The sequence below is a fragment of the Hibiscus syriacus genome, unplaced genomic scaffold (genome assembly GCF_006381635.1).
Source record: "Hibiscus syriacus cultivar Baekdansim isolate YM2019G1 unplaced genomic scaffold, ASM638163v2 tig00110882_pilon, whole genome shotgun sequence".
Taxonomy (NCBI): Eukaryota; Viridiplantae; Streptophyta; class Magnoliopsida; order Malvales; family Malvaceae; genus Hibiscus; species Hibiscus syriacus.
In genome coordinates, this window is record NW_024062896.1 from 1 (window position 1) to 18,226 (window position 18,226).

Sequence of the window (18,226 nt, forward strand, 5' to 3'; positions counted from 1 at the left end):
TTCCTCCTTTGACACGTCATTGCAGTTGCCAAATGACACAGTCTGCCTCACGTCTCCATAAGCTTCAGAGAAAGCATTAGAGCTGGATCCCACATTAACTTTAACTTTAAACGATCTGCCATAAGATCCTACAATAACAGATTCTTGTACATCGAACGGACTTGCCACCCTTAGCAGCATTCTAGCCGAAGAGAGGTCATCTCTGTTTCTTGTTCCCTCCGGATACAAACAACCTTTCCCCACTTTCCTCCAAGCTTCTCTAGAAAAGGAATACTCCAACTAAGAAGCGGTAACCCAACCAACTCGACCAAGCAATAAGCCAAAGGGACTCCATCTTCACTCAACAATGGATCTACCCAATCAAACCAGCAGTAAAGTTTCTCTCTAAGACTCGACCACGCCTTCAGGAACTCTTCATTTGTATTGAAGATAATAATGCATGCGTTCCTAACATATCCCCACTTTACTATCTTGACCTGGAACCCCTCTTTTGCCAAAGCTCGCACCACCATAACAGGCTGAAATGTATCTTTAAAAATCCCTGTTAAGGAATTTTTCACCCAGCAAAAATCTTCTGAAGGGATGCATATCCCAGACATTTCTTACTCCTTTTGCTTTCTTCTGACCTTCCCTGTTCACCCTTCTTTGTTGATCCACACCTACTGTTATCCACATTCACAACCTCCTTATACGTTCTGCCATCTCTCAAACTTCTCGGTGACTCCAAGTCAACCTGCTGTCTGCCATTAGCTTCTCTACATGGCTTAATTCCTTCCAGCTGAGATCTTTTAACCTCTGCATCTCTCTTCCGGCCCCTCTTATACTTAGCCACCCCCACAGTGACTCTCTTCCCATCAATCAACGTTCCATTTACATTCATAACTGCTCTTCTGCAACCTTCCTCCACCGCATATTGCACAAAAGCAAACGTTGATGACTTATAATTCGTTTTAACCATAAAACTTGGGATAAAGACCCTCACTATTCTACCATAATGGTTGAAAATCTCTCTTAACTCACTTCTGGTAACTCTCTACTAGATTTCCAACAAAAACAGTCCATTCCTCACCGGAGAATGAATGACCAAACGCACCCGCTCTCTTTCTCTCTCTACTTTTCTCACATGGTCATACCCCACTGTACTTACTGGTGGGTATCTTTTATGTATGTGTATATATATGGGATAAGATCCTGGTTTGGGCAATATTCAACAAGTGAGATTTAATGTTTATAAATTTTTCTCTACATTGGTTAACATTTCATCTAGTCTTTTGAAATTTGAAAATTGCTTAATTCAATATTTTATTCTTTAACTCAGATATGAGAGTTGCATTGATGCTGAGATACAACAACGAGCTGTTGAATACCTTGCATTGTGTCAGAGAGGTGCTCCTCTAATGGATATATTGGCCGAAATGCCTAAATTTCCTGAGCGTAAGGTGCGTGTACTTTGCAATATTTGTTTAGAATGGCCTGCTCCAGCTCTGAGTTGCAGATGGCCCGTGTTAATCTTGATTCAAGTGATGGTTACTCATGCTCATGTCCTCAATGTACAGTCTTCATTGATCAAAAGGGCAGAATATTCTGAGGCTGACACTGCAGAGCAAAGCGCTATCAAGTTGCGCTCTCAACAGCAAACATCAAATGCTTTGGTTGTAACTGACCAACACCCTGCTAATGGGGCAACATCACCAATTTCGGTTGGCGAGCTTAGTCTTGTAAAGGTGCCCAGCATGATTACTAGTGAAGTTAGATCTTTTGGAATCCTAGTAGCTACTTGTTTTCTATGTTTTATATATATAATTCATGTTAGTAGCTTTTGTTTTAAATCTAATTTGGACTAGTATTATATTTGAAATCTTGGCAGAATGATACTTCAACAGACTTGTCTCAACAAAATGGTGCTTTAAGTAATGTAGATACACAACCTCCTTCAGCTGACCTCCTTAGTGATATTTTGGGCCCACTTGCCATTGAGGGCCTCCTGGTGCTACTGTCCAATCTGAGCACAATGCCATCTCCGGATTGGAAGGTGGTTCAGATGCAGTTGATGGTTCAGCCATAGTGCCTGTGGAAGAGCAGACAAATACAGTTCAGGTACTGCATTCTCTTATATAATGTTTACCCGTGGTTAAAACTTAAATCTCTCCTTCCAAGTTCAAAAATCAGAATGGAACCTTTATGTGGTTTATTATCAACATGGAAGAAAGTTGGTTTTAATTTGTCCTACTAATGATGTCTAAAAGGACACTAAAACGTTTTGTGATCCAACCTCATTAACAGCCCTTGAACCCATTACTTAAAAATTACGACGCAGTTTTGATACCCATTTCCTTGCCTTTGTTAGTAGTGCTTACTGGCTGCATTCCATGCTGGGTCGCGGCTTTCTTCATTTAATTATATTTTTCTTTTATCCAATATAAAAAGAATGGGATTTTTTTCCTTCACTTCTTGAGAAGATGAGGTTGGGGGATTCTATTGTTGGTTGCCGCCTTAGAGAAAGTTATTTCCATTGTTCTATCTGTTTGTAGTTTATTTATTGTATTTGTATGATTATAATGCCTTTCTTTTCACATATCCTCAAGTCATCATTGTACAGAGCATTTTTTCCAGTTTGTTGTTGAAAATTCTCTGGTTACGGTATCCTGCAACATGCTAACAAAACATTAAGGATTTGCTTGGTAGGGTGGAAAGAAAATTGGAATGATGGAAAATTGAAGTGTTAGAAAAGTGGAAAGAGAGAGAATTAATTTTTTCTTTCCATTGGTGTGCTTGGTAGGATGGAAAAATTGAAAGAAAATTGCATTTTATTTCATTCATTGTTTGGTAGAGTTGAAAAATGAGAGGAAAGAAAATTAAGCTTTGAAAGATGCATATTTTGACATTTTCTCTTATTTTTTAATTCCAAATTAGAATGATTTGTTTTTACACATGATGCAAAATGGCCATCCTTCTCATTTTCTTTCCTACCAAGCACACTCAATTTTTCTTTCATTTTTCCACCCAACAAGCAAAGCCTAAAAGTTACCATTGTTGCATGGCAGTTTTGATTAGTGTATTATAAGATTTACCATTTGGTTTTATACTTGCATCTGCAGCCGATAGGAATGTTGCTGAAAGATTTCATGCTTTATGCTTGAAAGATAGTGGTGTTCTATATGAGGATCCTTACATTCAGGTATGAACCCTTTACTTTTCATATTTTGTAGTTTTTGTTATCTGCTCATTTGTTTTATTTCTTAGGGATACTCTAGGATATATTTTTGGTTTTCAAGTTGGTAAAAGCTTCTAAAAAGTTGCTGAATTTCGCACTAAACTTTACTTCAGATTGGCATTAAAGCAGAGTGGCGAGGTCATCATGGACGACTTGTTCTTTTCTTGGGAAACAAGAATACTGCTCCTGTCGTTTCTGTTCAGGCTATAATATTGACTCCTGCTCATCTAAAGATGGAGCTTTCATTGGTGCCTGACACGATACCTCCTCGAGCACAGGTGAAATTTACTCATTATGCTTGTAGCTAGTTGCTGGCTAAGTTATTGATGTTTTTTTTGTCATGTCATACTTCACTGAGGATGAAGCTTTTTTTTTTGGTGTGTGCGCGCATTATATGTGTAGGTTCAATGCCCACTTGAAGTTGTAAATCTTCGGCCGAGCCGGGATGTAGCTGTTCTTGACTTCTCCTACAAGTTTGGGACTAATATGGTACTCTCAGATAATTTGTATATTTTGTGCTTCTATAAACCTGTAGGAGTTGGTTTAATTATACCAGGTAACTTATGATTACCTTTTACAGGTTAACGTGAAGCTTCGCCTTCCTGCCGTGTTGAATAAATTTCTGCAGCCTATTCAAGTGACTGCGGAGGAGTTTTTCTCCCAATGGAGATCTCTTTCAGGACCACCATTGAAACTTCAAGAAGTTGTATGTATCTCCTGTTTTTTGTGTTTTTTATTGGTTGGGAATGGTGTGGAGAGATTGTGTTTCAATTTATCCTTTGGTATGTTTTGCTATAAAGTGGGTTGCTAGTCCCATCCTTATTTTATTTCAATTGGAGTGTGCTATATATGTGGACACCCTCCTTCACTTTCGCATAACTGTGTAAACAACCATGATATAATGAAGCCTTGTTCAATGTATGCTTTGCCCATATTACCATTTACGGACTAGTGCATTTTCTCTGCTGGGCTCCCCAATTCATTTAGTTGCTCCAAATTGTGCAGGTTAGAGGTGTAAAACCCATGCCTCTTCCAGAAATGGCTAATCTACTCAACAGTTTTCGGATAATGATTTGTCCTGGGCTTGTAAGTCTCTTTCATTTGAACAACCCTGTTCTCGTTTAAAGCAGCATTGTTGACCTTTAAGTTTTTATTTTCAGGATCCAAATCCTAACAATCTAGTTGCAAGCACAACCTTCTACTCGGAGAGTATGCGTGCCATTCTCTGTCTGGTAAGAAATATATTCTGTTCAACCAACATGGCTGTTTGGTTATAACGGTAAAGCATGGTGGTAAATTCGGATGACATGATGGCATCTTAGGAACTCAACTATTTTCCCCTTGCTTGGTAGTTATTCATTTGTATGATTTGTATTACATTTATTATTCTGGTTTAAGAAGGATCCGAACTTGTTCTGAAACTACCTGCATCTATTTCTTCCTCCAGCCATTTCATTCTTCTATCTGATTGGGTCACTCGAATTGAATATTGTGTGTAGAGAAATCTAGTCTTTATAACTTTCCCTTTGGACATGTTTAAATTATCCATGTTAGAATCTGGGGAAGGTCACTTCATACGGCTTTTTCTTATGCAACATTCAGGTCAGAATTGAAACAGATCCAGCAGACAGAACCCAGTTGCGAATGACACTTGCTTCAGGCGATCCTACGTTAACATTCGAGTATGTAGCTAAACATCACAGTGATAATGTTTCAATCTTTGCTGTTGGCAGATTTTCTTATATTTTTCTGCAGGTTGAAGGAGTTCATCAAGGAACAATTGATTAGCATCCCTACTGCTCCTCGGGAAGCGGCACCAGCACCAGCAGCAGCTCAACCAACCCCACAAATACCGCCAAATGATCCCGCAGCTATACTAGCTGGTTTGCTATCTTGAAAATGAAGACTTGTTCAGTGTGTATTTAAAAACCTTGATTTTTAGACTCTCCCGGCCACCCATTCGGCATTTGCCCCTCACATTAAGAGGTGGATAAGCTAAAGTCATGATGCAAGGGCTCGCCGGATCCACAGATGAGCTTTAATTATGTTTGTACTGCTTTTAGTGGAAGAAGGGTGGTCGGGCATTTTGTGATCCTTTCAGCACATTCATGGTGAGGGTTTCTTTCCTGTTTTTTCTTCTTATTCCGTTTTCTCCATTTCTTCCGAGTTTTACCAGATTGGGGTTTGTCTATCTAGTACGGTGTCGTAGCTTGTAAGATATGAAGTAGGATCAGTTGTAATAATGTAATGGTTTGTAAAACCCGATATATATATTTTTTAAATAATATCAAAATGAAAGTCTATAGTGGGAACAAGAAAAAAATGAACATGTGCAATTTGATTATATATGCAATTTTTTTCCAGTTTTGGTTCTTATGTTCATGTGAGTTATTCGGAAGGGAAAACCGACAATGAAATTACCACACGTTTGAATTTGTGGGATTATGCAAGAGAATGTTTAGATTTCATCAAAGTCTCTCTCATGTTTTTTCATTAATAGTTGAAGTTACTACTTTTATCATTAACGAAAAGTATGGTATTTCGCTGGTAATCTGAGTGGAAAATGAGCTGTTTAAAACTTAAAATTTGAGTTTTACATTTGTCTAAAAAACATCTTTAATAGTGATCGTATAAATGGACACTTTTATCTTCAGTTTCTAGTATGGGTGATATTCGGAAAGATACCCAATGAATAGAATATTATTTTCATGGGTAAGCTATATAAATGGTCTCCTTGCATGTTGGTCACTGTTTTTTTTTAAAACTACAACACAGTCATTAATTTTTTTAATCTGTTTATATTGTGATCACTCCCGTCAGCTGTCACACATTAAAGGAGGCTTCTTCCCAAGAAAATCTATTTTTTTTTTAAAAAAAATCTCTTTCTGAAATTGGTAGTTGCCTATTAAAAATAATAAAATAAAATTGGTAGTTGCCACTCTTTTTATTATTATTTTTATCGTCATTTAATAGTTTCCCCTATCGAGAAAAAATCCAAACTAAATAGTTGAAGGCGAGGTTGAAAATCAGACCGGGCTCGAGTGTTGAATGATTTCCATCGATGGAATCTGAGGTTGAAAATCAGACTTGGCTTGTTATTCTTCATTCCTATCTAATTTGGATAAAATTTCTACTGTGCATACATTATCTCGTAAAATTCAGAAATCAGTAAAAAAAAATTCAAACAAAAGATCGATCGCCACACTATGAAAAGTTGAAAACTGCCCGTGTAATTCCCTGGAGTGACCATTTATTCAGTTCCCTCTGTATTACTGGGGAATTTGTCCGGTCACTCTTAAGCTGTTTGGTGTCGAGTTTTTTTGTTGAAACCTCTCTTCTTTCTCAAGAACAGCCTCCTTAGAAAACCAACTCCTTGCTTCTTGCTCGCCCTTTTTGCCAAAGTCATGGGTCTAATGTTTCCACTCTCACTCTTGGAACCAAGGAAAAGCGTTTCTTCACCTTTCTATTATTTATTACACTGGGGCCAGTAGCATCACCATTGTTGGAGAATACCCTGTCAAAAGAGTGTTGCATCTTGCAATGAGACCAACACCTTTAATTGCTTACCTATGATCATGATTGTTTATTGGCACTCTACTAACTGGACATAAGCTGCTGTAATTTCGCAACCTTGTATGTTGGAAAAAACCGTACATAACATCAGTATTTGATATCTGTTTTCCATCTTCAATTCCATTTATTGTCATTTGGTAACATGATAATTCATGCATTACAATACTGTTTGAAAATAGGGAACTTTCAGAATGGCTTGCATTTTGAGATTGCTTCCCCTCTGAATTCACGACGTATTTCGGTGTTTCTTTCTTCGCCAAACTGTGTGTTTCATGTTTCAGAAATTCGAACTATTTGGACATATTTAGTAATCACAAGAAAAACTAAGAAACAAAAACTCTACCTCTGACTGGAGTTGTAGTTCAAGACATGTGGCTTCTAGCTCTTCACAACACTTATTTTGTATTCGAACTCAACTTCCAAAGATGAACATTTCTACAAGGTTTCATTCAGTTTAGCAATGGTAACTGTGAGTAATGTCTATAACCCTAAACCTTAAATTTTCAGTCTCATCTTCAATCATTTAATCTCATTCTTTACCATCGAACGATAAAAACGACGACAAAGAGCGATAACAATTAATTTAGATGAATACCAATCGTAGAAATTTGATATTTTATAGGAAAGGAGACTTTGACGTGTCAACGTCAGTTTTTATTACCCAGCTGACAACAATGAGTATAACCAAATTGTAAGCTTTAAAACTTCAGTAGCTAAAAAGCAAATACATTAAAAATGAAAGGACCATTTATGTGGTTTACCCTCAAGTATACTTGATATTGTTTATTTTTAGCGAAAATGGCATGAAACGTTCTTAAGAGCCAGAACTATTACAGTACAAGACCCTAGAACAAATGAAGGAACAATCGAGATTTTGAGTGGTAGATGGTTTAATATACATGAAAAAAGCACGAGGAACGAGCAAAAGAGGGCTCCATTGAATTTGAGGTAACATCTTAAATTAAATGCTTTGATTATCTTAAAAATAGGGTTTCAATTTTATACAAAAATAATGCCAATCAGATAAGCACAACCAAAAAAGAGGCGTTTGCTATGTTTCAACCTCTTCTACGTAACGTAAATATCTCTAAACCTTGATAATTTTTTCTTCGCTTTTCCCTACTACTACAATTTATGTCCAAAACATGTCTTCTACGGAGTCTAAGCCTCGAGAAAGCACGACAATGGGGGATTTAGTTTCCTCCGATTATAACCTGAATGCTGTTATGGTAATAAAGAATTGTCACTTGTGGGCTGTGGCTAGCTTTGCCTCCCTGTTTTTAAGAATTTAGGCCAACAAAAATATACACAAAAGACAATCTCAAACTTCCGCATCACTGGGTCAGCTAGCGCCATTCTCGACATCGGCCACACCTCCAGTTGCTTTCGGAGGATGAAGACTCGTCCCAATGAGAACGTTGACTATGCATCAAAAACCCACATATATCACAATAAAGTTCAGGTGCAGGTTCATTCTGCAGACACACGTGGCAATGCAGTGCGGAAACATCAGGGTCCAGGGGTTCCACTTGATTATCAAAATCCTTAGATCCATCCCCCGGCCCATCATCAGATGCTAGCAGCTCGGTGAAAGAGAAGTACGTCTGGGGTTCAAACGCCATTCGATTTGATGTTACTGTTCATACCGTATTTTACTGTTCATAAAAAAATATTTTCTTAAATTGATTATAACGAGCATAATTCAATAATATATGATCGTATTTTCTTAATATAATTTCAAATGTTTTGTTATTTTGTAAGAAATTGTTTGAAAAAGTTAATGTGACATATCAAATTCGTATCCGGATCGGGTACGGGTTAGGGTGTTACAGGCCCTATCCTAGATTGAACTTTCTCCAAGATTACCCTTGACAGGCGTTTTTCAATTTATAAGTTAATTGCAAAACAACAAGCAACACGACTGGATTATACATTAGACAGGCAGCCTACTGAGCTACATGAAACTATGAACATTCTCATATACAATGCTGAAAGAACAGATGTTTTTAGGAACCCTGAGAAAAAAATTGGGTGATATTCACTATAAAAGATAATTTAGAATGAAAAGTATAAAAAGTGGTTAGCATACCTAGGCAAGAGCCACATTTGACCGCATTCCTGATGATTGCATAAAAGAACAAGTTCAGAGCAAGGAGGTGTAGAAAACAGGAATTCCAATATCAACAAAAATAATATTTGATAACTGTATAAGATAATTACCTCAAGAAAGCATCCATTTCACACGAAGCACAATAACACTTTTCTGATCAGATAAGCAAATACATTCCTACGGGAAGCTTTCAACTGCCTTCTTTGTAAATCGGATAACTGAGTGGAAGGCTTCTTAACCGATGGAAGAACAGCAACACTCATTCTTTCTTCATATTCTTTGATCAAATATAAAGGGATGTATGTTGAATGAAACCAACATTTCTCCTTTGCGTCTTCAGTTCGCTCAGTGTCAATAATGTTCTTCATGACACGTGAAGGAAGATGCTTCTGATTTCCAAAAGCAACTCCATACTGGATCTTTCTTTGTACAGTTTTCTTATCACATGTTATAGCATTTCTAAAAACTGATGCTTCCGACTCTGAACCTTTTCCATCTGAGATGTTATGATCCGGACGGACAAGATCATTCCATCTCACATGAAGGTCTAGGTATCTAACCTGAACCAATGTCCCAATTCAAATTTTGTTAATATTCCTGGCAATCCACATTTAACATTTAAAATTTTCAATTTCTTTTCTAACATTACGTGTTTTGCCTTTTCCATTAACCTGTTATTGTTATAATTGGTCTCGTCGTTTATTAGCTTTCATTTAACCACCGCACATAGATGACTACATAAAACTCTGAATCATAATAATAAGGGCTAATTTCATTACAAGTCTCCAGATTATGACCCAACTTTGAAATCATTTTCTAAATTTCAAATATTGTAATTGAGTCTTTAAAAAATATCATGTTATATCAATTAGGTTATTTTGTCAGTCTAACAGTTAGTTTAAGCATTAAATACGAGTGTAGACTTGATTGAGAGTGTATTAATAATTTGCTAATTAAATTTTAGATAAATGTATATCTATTGCATAGACAATTTAGACTTAATGTGTCAAAAAATACAATTGTTCATTAACATAGTTATTTTTTTTAACATACCAAATCTGAAACTGTCTATGTGATAGATGCATATCTAAATTTTGATTTACGTGTTTTAAATAAACTACATATTAGATATGGGTCGCTATTTAGCACTAAAATTGATAGTTGGGTTGAAAGACTTAATAATTTGTCTAAGTTTAGGGGATGAAGGAAACGAGTTACTAATAATGCCTAAGCTAGTGTGTTATATCACACGTTAGCAAATAATCTATAAGTATTGGCATCAAGAACTATTTGTCTTACTGCTGCAATGGCTGCTATAACTCCCAGTGCAGAAAAAACCACTGCAATGGTAACATTCAACCAAAAGATGAGACTCTGCTTCGATGGCTTAAACGTCAAGTTGAAGAAAACGGCGGGTAAGACGAAGTCGAGGGGCATGAAACCGAAAGCCCCGACGACTGCATTGATGTCTCCGAAAAACGGAAGCATTGCTGCAACTGTTGTGGATATAACAAAAGACAGTGATCTCGAAACTAGCCTCGGGATAACATTACGGGCAGAGAACTGTTTGCTCTTTGGATCTGCAAATGTTCTTTCCAGCGCTTCATTTGTTGGCTGCAAGTAGACCTGTGACAAGACCACTTTTTATTGAATATATGTACCAAATATATGAACCTATGCTTCTCGGATACGGTTTTTTCAAGAAAATGAAGAATCGGAACAACATAAACACGAAGATCGAAAAGAGGGAGGGAAGACATGTCATTACCACAGCCACTGCTGATAGTTGGAGAATGGCGAAGAGGTTTGTCATCAAGATGAACCATTTTGGCACCAAAGGTTTCCCATCATCCAGAAATTGCTAAGTAAAAGGCCTTGAGATTCGTTGCCAAATGCCCAATAACCGGAGATTGCAACAGTGAAGAAAGTCGCTATAAGTACTGTGTAACAGACACATAACCCTTTGAACATCTTCCCCTTCACCGGTGGTGCAATAGTTGCCTGAATCTCTGGAATGATACCATTGCCATAAGTTGTGGCAATAATGGCGATGGCATTGAAGATTCCGAAAACTTGGTTTTCGGTGCCGCCTTTCAGGCTATAATCTTTCTTCGGTCCCTTTGAAGAATTACCAATAGATATGGAAGCAGCAGAGGCACAAGCGCTATAGGCAAGGCATAGAAACAAGGATATCAAATTAATATGCCTTAGTGAGTGAAAAGATGGGATTTGAGCTAAAATCAGCATCAAGATTCCAAATATAATCACGAATTCGTAAAGCTTCATAGTCCCATTTGGTTCCGATAGCAAATAAATTGCCTGCAAAAATGGGGAAATAAATTGAGGACCTCAATAATCTTTAACTTCAATCGATGAACAGTTGGATTTAGTTTGGGAGCTGACCTTCATACATTGTCCTCCAAGAAGAGTGAAGGCAATTACATACAGTACCATAGCACACAGTGAATTGAATTGGCACAACAAAATAACGACCCCATCTTGGCCCTGCCAATAGCATGTGTTATGAATAGTCATGGACAATTAAAAGGGAGTATCTGTTCAGAATTTTTCTTAACCTATTAACAACACACCCTACAAACATAAATATTCACATTTTACCATTAAACAAAAATCTTATCAGAATACTTAGCTATATATGTATGTATGTTGTCATGTTGTATGTAATGTGAAGTTTGGGTTACCTAAGATGTCGTTGGCCATGTCTCTGAAACGAAGATGTCGACGACCCAATTGAGCATGATGCTCAAGGACAAGAGACAGCAGGTTGTAAGAATAGAAAGTGACCAATGCTCCGACGAACAGACACATGATTCCGGCAGCCCATCCGAGGAAGGTGAAGGCGAATGGGAGACTCAGAAGCGACGGCGCAACAATTGATGTTGTCAAGTGGTAACCACAGTGCATCCATGAGCCTGCTCAATTGTAATTTCGTTAAGAAAATATATGTATTTTAATTGAGTTTGGTGCTACTAATGAATAGATATTGACAAAAAAAACCCCGAAGTCTTAATCATTTGATGTTCAAGTCATTTATTACTTTTAAATTATTTCTTTTAAAAAAATATAAATCCCTATTTTTTCTTTTACCACCCTTGTTTTGACCAATATATATATATATATACGCCAACCTTCCGTTATATTTTTATATATAGTAGTTTCTTGGCACGTAATGCCTGTCTGCTTGTGCCAATTCTAGTGTTAACCTATACGTCTTTGACAAAATGATCCAACATCCTTCTCAAGGGAACTAGTTGCAGATGTAGACAAAATTTTAATAAAAATAGAAGTCGACAAATTTGCCCATAGATTACTCAATTTATAGTTTAAACTTTTAGAACTCAATTTCCATAAAACCTTAATTATAAAAGAGTAGATATCTTGATTAATAAATCCTATAATGTCCAGAGTTTTTGCATGTTCATGGTATACAAATAGAGCTTACTTTAGTTTACATTTAAAGATTACATCTGCTCAACTCAAATAAAAAATATTGCACTTTGTGATATGATGTTAAGGAAGAAGACATGTAAGGAAGAACTTATGAATTTATGTTAAGGAATAATTTATAAAACTTTAAGGGGATGAAAATAAATTATCAATAGAAAATATATAAAAAAAATCTAAATTATATGAGATATTGATATTTTTAGGGGAAAACCAATCCCTTAGTTCATGGAGTTTTTTCTTTTTCCTTTTGAGGTTAGAAGTGGTGGGAGATGAAAATGGAGAAAGATGTAGGCATGAAAAAGAATGGAAGTTTGAGTGTTTTCTTGGAAAGCAAAGCAAGGATCACACATGATTCATGTTGAATGAAAAGTAAGGAGAAATTGAGTACATATAATAAAGTGAAAATACCTTTGGATTTAAGAACAAAGAGAGCACCAGCATCAAGATCTTGATCCATATGAGAAAGGTGCTTTTGGGGAAGATGATCATCTTCTCCACCTACATGCACTGCTCTGGAGTTTGTACCCAAAGTAGCCATCTTTCTCTCAGATTTAGCTACCAAATCATGAAGAGAAAATTGGGTACTTCAGAGTTTTTATTTTATTTCCAAAATGACTGGAATACAAATCAACTTTGTTTATGTCGTTAAGTCAATAATTTGAGATTGTTTGACTTCTCCGATATTCGTTTCTCAAGGAATTTTCTTTGGAAAATTATAAAATTTTCATTTTCTTATTTTTTGTTGTACATTTATATCAAAGAACTGAAGATCATTTCAGTTTTAAAAGGTGAATTATTTATTTATTACATTATTAAATTTAAAAAACTACTCGTATTTGAAAACTTTAAAAACAACTTAGTAAACTAACATAGTAAACTAATTATAATCATATATACACACACAGAGAAGCAGTGGTCTTGGACCCAAAAAGAATAAAAATGGAACTAAGGAGCTGCCCAATCTTAGCTAACCTCGTAAGAGGATGCTTAAACTGGGCTTTTGTCTGCCCACATCCAATTTTCAATGGACCAAAACCAAACTATATGGTAATGGAAATGAGTGGGGATGCTGAGATCCAAAGTGTCCTAAACAACATGGAGCTCATAATAATGAATCATATGATCGATTTACCCCGCTACAGCTTTTTGGTTGCATCCTCACACCTCCCTTTTTCTTTTTCTTTTGTAATCCAAATGATTTTTGCATTTCCTAGGAATTTAATATTTTTGTTATATCTCTAGGAATTTGTAACTTGTCATCTTACTTAAATTTTGAACATGGGTGAAAAGTAAAAAAAAATAAAAAATCAAGGCGTATGTAATAGTAGTGGATTCAAATACATCTGTCAAGTTCCATCTAAATAATCTAAATTTGGACAAATAACTTGAACGATTAAAGTTTCGTTGATAAATTTTAAATTGATTTCAACTATCTCAAGTTTACAACTTACGCATAATACGGTATAATAACAAAACTTAATTTAACAAATCTCATCGTTATTGTTTAGGTCACTATTTCAAAGTTTTAAAGTTTAAAATGATTAAAGTACATTATAATGATTAAATTTATAATTTTAATTAAAATGAATAATGAAATAGAATGAACGCAACCCGATCTTATGAGCCATGAATAAAATCAGATTCAAAAATCCAAGTGGGGCATTTTGGTTTGATTTTTGATGGTTTCTTTTTTGCGTCTTCCTAAACTGTCTCCAGCTTTATTACATTTGGTCTGATTTCATGCAACTGTCACAGAAACAAAGTAAGGAAAAGTTATTAGTGACGAATTTTTTGTCGGGCAAAAAAAAATGTGTTTAATTTCTTACAAATTGATTAATGTTGTCCGGTATACATGAATATGACCAGATTTGGTGGTGTTAAAGTCCACTAACCCTCATATTATTTAGAAGGGGAAAAAAACATGAATACAGGAAAAGGAGATTTGATATTTATGTAGTCAATTAACTTTAATTTTCTTTTTCCTGGGATGTTGATACCCGCATCTATAAATGCCTGCTTAAGTGGGAGAAGATAGAAATTCCACTTTCAATTCGATTTTTTTAATAATATAAATAATCACTAGATTAAAGATATAAATCCCATTAAAAGCAGCAAAGAAAGTCGAGATTTGCTTTTGTTTTTAATAAAAAAAATTGTTGCAATGTAGAAGATTCAAAAAGCAGCATCTGACTGTTGATGCTTGAGAAAGAAAACACTGATTTTGATTTTATTTTAATTAATGTAAAGTAGTTGAATATTATTGAATTTGTTAAAACAATAGTTAGATTGTTTTTTAAAGGTATAATATTTTAATTTATAATAAGACAATAACTGTTGAGTGGTTAATGTAACACAGTTAATTTAATCTGTTAGGCAGTTTCTTTGTTAGTTGTAGTTGTTGAAGTCAATGTGTGTGAATAGTCTTTTGACAGATCAATAATATACAAGTTTTACACAAATTTTTTTTTAATATGGTATTATAGAGAAGAGTCATAATTGGATATTATTCAGCCATAATATAAAAATATATCTCTAACGTTTGATTAAATATTCATTTGGTCCATATTTTTTTTCTTTGGAGCGTTTTGGCCATAACATTTCATATTAGGGCAAAAAATTCCTCTGTGGATGAAAACCATTAGTCAACAAACGATTAACGCTTCGAAAGATATTCATTTTTGTCCTATAATGAAACATTATGGGTCAAAATGCTCGAACAAAAAAGAATATGAGCCAAAGTGACTATTTAGTTAAACATTAAAAGTTTTTGTCCTAAATGAAATTTTGGAGGTCAAAATGCTAAAAAAGAATAATTGAATAATTTAGTCAAATGTTGAGGGTTTTTTTTATACTATACCTATTATAAAGCACAATAGTTGAATAATTTAACCATTAAATTATTCAACTATTGCGCTTTTTATATATATATATAGAGAGAGGAAAGATATTGTTACACAATGTAAAACTATTTCAGTTTTACACATATTTGAGACTGTTGGATGAGTGAAAATAGATAACTATATATATATATATATATATATATATATATATATATATATGGTTAGGATCCACTTACACAATGTAAAACTCTTTAGTTTTACACATATTTAAGACCATTGGATGGTGAAAATAGATTGTTGAGATTAACTCTTTGTTTTTTCCCCTAGTGATTATCTTCTCATTTCTTACTATTAATCTCAATCATCTATTTTCACTCATCCAACGGTCCTAAATCTTTGTAAAACTAAAAGAGTTTTATATTAGGTAGGATAATTGGGGTTCGTTGATGTGTGGGTAGGAGGTCGACGATGACGACGACTGTTGATGATGGATGGTGACGATAATGGGAGTTTAGAATAAGAGATTTTAGGAGTTTGAATTTTTCTTAGAGAAATTTATGATTTTTAAGAAAATTTATAAATGTGACATATGTCTCGCTTTGAGTTGTTGATGATTTTTTAACTATCAAAATGGATTAGGCACTTAAAAGTTTGGTAATGTTGAAAATAGTACACACTTATATTGAGAGCAAAGCAAAAAAAAATTAGAAACCTAAAGTAAATAAGTAAAGTTGGGTCATTTATTTTTTAATTAGACAATATTCATATAAAAATAGAGGTGCAATCCGGCCGGCAAACGCCTCTATTTGCATATCGATTTCTTTTTTTACAATAGATTTATCTTCTAATTCAATCATGGAATCATGAATCTAATACTTAGACTAAATGTATTTAAAAGCGAATATTCGCAAAATTAATGTTCAAAAGTACTTGTTTCTTTGAAAAAAAGAAATTAATCTTATTGAATCTAGTCCGAAAGAATAGGTATTTTTATCACCCCCTAAACTTGAAGCATTATAAAAACAAGAAGCCTGCATTGTGGATTAAATATGTGTTTACATACAATGACAGGAATTAATTTAGAAGATAACAAGTGACTGACTTTGTAATTAATTGTGTATTTCTTTAAATATTTAGGAGTTGGATTGTTTTTTTGTGATTGAATTTTCTTAGTTTGGGATTGTTTAGTTTAGAGAAAGATGAAGATGATGGCATTGGTAAACGTTTGAAAGCATAGGGATACGTCAGGCATTAGGTATTTCCTTAATCATCCTCCTACCATTTACAATGCTCCAACGGTCTCATTATAAACATCACTTATGATGTTACTGCCTTAATTACTTATATATATTTTTTATTATATTAGGTAGTGAATCTAGGACACGTAGAGGGAGAGGTAAACCCTTCATCACTGGGTCATACCCTCCCTATATACTTAATTTTATAATATTCTTTGAACAAATATTTTTTTATATTTATCTCAGATTATCAATATATATATATATATATATCGTAACGTTCAAAATAAGAATTTCAAATAAGTAATATTTTAAAGGTAGTTATTGTGCGAGACAGTTTAATTTAAGGTGTTTTTTTATATATTATTATTGCTAAAAACATTACATTCAAATGAAACTAGGCATGGATTCTAGCAGCCTCTTGGGATAATAGCGCGGCCATTTCAGCAGGCGATTCATCAAACAAAACTTCACCAACAGGACGTCCACAAACCATACCTGTAAGCATATCAGCCATCAATTGTTTAACTTAAAGAATGTTAAAACGGGTTTAACCTAAAATGTTATCTTATTCACTAACAGGACATCTGCTATTAATTTAAGGCGATTTTTAGTCTAAAATGTTAAAATATTCAAACTAAAAAGTTATACAATAATTTGTTCTTATGCTTTTATGCACGATTTTGTCTATCATTATAATAATTTGACGTTGTGTGTTGCATTCATCACGGCGCACCTCTTATTCATGAAAGATCGACATTCTCATATAATTAGGTCCTCTTTTGCGACAGTTTATCAATGTATTTAAAATTATTCGTAGAGTAATTTGTCAAATTGGTTCTATCAGTCCCCACGCCTACACCAATGTTACGTGTCTAATTTTGAATAAAAACATGAAAATTATTTATAGTTGTTAGATTTTTTTTGGAAGATGAAGCATGCAATTAAGAAAATATTTTATTTTATTTTTCTTCACTCCCTTTAAGTTTTCATATCGAGATTGTGTTGTTTTTGATGTACCTGGTCTTTTGTTTAATAAAAACTTAGTTTATTATTTGAAAAAAATTAAGTCTACTTTGAATTCAAAGAGTGGTCCTAAGAACAAAGGGTGATATGCATCCTTAGGCTATTCGAATTCAGACAATTTAATATGTAAATATACGTGAATTTATTAAAATTTAAAATTAAGAATATTACATTATACATGGATTAGGATACTCAAAAAGAAAGTTAGGTGCTTCTTCATCAATTGATACAATAGTGGCTAGGAGTTCACCTCTTCTCTCTTATGTTCCGAGTTTTAACGCCCATTGTAATAAAAAGTAATAATAATCGCTTTATATATTTTACCGACGTACAAAAACTTGTGCACTCATTTTATAAATATAGAGACCAAAATGCATTTTGAAGTATAGTACAAGTAGTCGCCCAATAATTTTATCTTGATAATTTAAGACCATCTTATATATATATATATATCATCATATAAGTATAAAAGTACCTTCAACTACTCCATGATACCATGTCTAAAAATAATTGAAGTGTATGGCTTTAAACCTCAAAATAATTAGATTGGGACACTATGTGTAGCATCTTAAAGGACTTATTCTTAGGAATAGACCTTTGTCTCCAATCCTTTTGCTACCATTACTTAATTAATTGTACAATCCTACACATTTATTTTTGTTAATTAATTGCTCAATATCCACAGTGAATTATCTTTTATTTAATAGTGCAATGAATTATCTTGTTCTAGAATAATTGTACGATAAATCTAGAAAGA

The 18,226-nt window shown here is 34.3% G+C and overlaps 2 pseudogenes; one reads left to right on the forward strand and one right to left on the reverse strand.

The window, feature by feature from the left end:
* Positions 1-1,079: 1,079 nt before the first annotated feature.
* LOC120144104 lies at positions 1,080-5,514 on the forward strand (annotated as a pseudogene).
* A 4,628-nt stretch (positions 5,515-10,142) lies between these two features.
* Positions 10,143-12,928, reverse strand: LOC120144198 (annotated as a pseudogene).
* Between the last annotated feature and the right edge of the window lie 5,298 nt (positions 12,929-18,226).